Genomic DNA, 2,491 nt, shown 5'->3' on the forward strand with positions numbered 1-2,491 from the left:
ATTAGGATGTTAATCCATTGTTATTCATCTAAGCTATCCTGATCATTTGGATGTTAATCCATTGTGATTCATCCAAGCTGTCCTGATCATTTGGATGTTAATCCATTGTGATTCATCCAAGCTATCATGATCATTAGGATGTTAATCTATTGTTATTCATCCAAGCTATCCTGATCATTAGGATGTTAGTCCATTGTGATTCATCCAAGCTATCCTGATCATTAGGATGTTAATCCATTGTTACTCATCCAAGCTATCATGATCATTTGGATGTTAGTCCATTGGGATTCATCCAAGCTATCCTGATCATTAAAATGTTAGTCCATTGGGATTCATCCAAGCTATCCTGACCACTTGTCAGAACTTTTTATATTTCCCTGTATATGGTAATACATTTTGTGTGGTGTCTATTTCTGTTGAAGGCTTGTGTTTGTCATATGTTTGTGAAATCAATTAGTATGCTCCTGGTGTAGTACATATTGTGTTGTGTTGAACTAACAGACCCAAAAATGAAATCTTGTGTTTGTCGTATGTTTGTGAAATCATTTAGTATGTTCCTTTCAGAGGAAATCAAAAACACAGAGTAAAGCTAGTTCTACTTGGGTTAAATTAGGTAAAGATCAACTTTGACTCCTCCAGTAAAAGATCTAAGTAGCACAATAGAGTAATGTGAATTCAGTGTTTTGCATTTTAAAATTATGGTCTTGGCAACAACACATCTGTTTAAGTACTGTAATCAGTATTACAGTACTTAAACAGATGTGTTAAACATACCACAAACGTGTTAAACATACCACAAACACTGTCCATATTCCTCCTGAAATACAGCTTGTGAGTGTTACTGAATGTGTACTCCATATTCCTCCTGAAATACAGCTTGTCTACGTTGCTGAATAACGCGTACTCTATATTCTTGTGTAAAAAATTATCTTTATTTACACTTTTATGAAAACAAAAACAGAGAACACAGCACAGCTGCACAGAAAAAGGATACTTTTATTTTGCCTTTACCCAGCAGGACTTTATATCTGTGTGAAGAGACCGACCCTCATTTCTATATACAATAATGTTCAGGAATGGCTGATGCTCAAGAGGAGACATCCCACAATTACTTCCGAATTTACAAATTCAACAGTGAAATTAGTCAAACAGATGTGGCCTCATTTTGGTAAAAATAAACACGAGTTTTTCTGGTAAGACAAAAGTCATGAAATCTTTAGTTTTTTTATTTTAGTTTAAAAATATGTTATGGCTCACTTTTAAACTAACATAAAGAAAGATATTTTCTATATTTGAAAAAAAAACGTTTTTGAGTTAAATAGGTTTTTAAGTTTAAGTACAATTAAATTTAAATTTCAGAGAATTAATGGCTTACACTTGTCCGTGTAGTCCCTAAACCCATTTATTTACACAACACTGTTCAAAGGTCCAGCTGAATGCAAGGCAAAACTCGTTTCCTCTAATGGCCCATAGTTACAAATTAATTACAAACTTTAACTTACACAAGGCATTTTTAAAAATGGATCACTGATTTTTGTCACAGCCAGTTCCCTCTTTAAATAGAGTACACTTTAATACACTAGAAACTGATGATAACATGCATTGTGTTTTACTATCCTCACATGAGACAAAATTGGAACCTACAACAGATGCCCTGGATGGAACCACAGCAGTGCAAGTACTCCTTCTTGCCGTACCAGGCTGAACTTACAACACATATCTACCACACTGGTTGTCATCACAAAACAGCAGCTAAGTGTTTGATATCTGTCCAAAACAAAACACTTCTCTGCAAGCATAAAAGTGAATGAAAGAAAAAGCCTGGCACTCATCTTTCACAGCAGCATCATCAAGTTTGAAAGGCAGCCCTGAAACAGGTGGCCAGGCATTCCCGAAACCCCCCCCAGGATTACCCTCTATTTTTGGGGAAACTGTTGTAGGACACAGATTTTTTTTGTCAGCTCTTTAGTTAGTTCACAAAATTCTTCAGTTTAGATCTCGATCTTCTAAGTACCTGTATTCAAATGTAAAGCCCTCCTTCTTCCTTTGGCCCCATTTCTCGTAATCGAAGTAAATGTATGTGCCCTGAAGAGAAAGAAGGTTAATTAACCAAATATTTTAGCCACTATTAACACACAAATATGGACTGTAAAAATAACAGTAAAATATATTTTCTCTTGCATCTGATTTTATTGGTTCTTTAGAGAATGTTTCTTTAATAATTAAAGATGATCCTCACATTCCCAAGTTATTGAAGATTATATGAACCAAACATTACACCACATTCTTGGTTAGTTTATAGAAAAGAAGCAACGTTTTATCCAGTGTAATTCGTGATTAGCAAGAGTTACAAAAACACATCATAAATACTAAATAAACATACCACAGACACTGAATACAGTACTTAAACAGATTCTATGTTGCTGAATGTGTACTTCCTCATGAAATGGAGCTTGCTCCATATACACATTCAGCAACATAGACAAGCTCC

General features: G+C 34.7%; 1 pseudogene; it reads right to left on the bottom strand.

Moving 5' to 3' along the window:
• Nucleotides 1–910: 910 nt before the first annotated feature.
• LOC106473975 overlaps nucleotides 911–2,491 on the bottom strand; it is a 48,723-nt pseudogene continuing 47,142 nt past the window's right edge.

The sequence above is a fragment of the Limulus polyphemus genome, unplaced genomic scaffold (genome assembly GCF_000517525.1).
Source record: "Limulus polyphemus unplaced genomic scaffold, Limulus_polyphemus-2.1.2 Scaffold6692, whole genome shotgun sequence".
Lineage (NCBI taxonomy): Eukaryota > Metazoa > Arthropoda > Merostomata > Xiphosura > Limulidae > Limulus > Limulus polyphemus.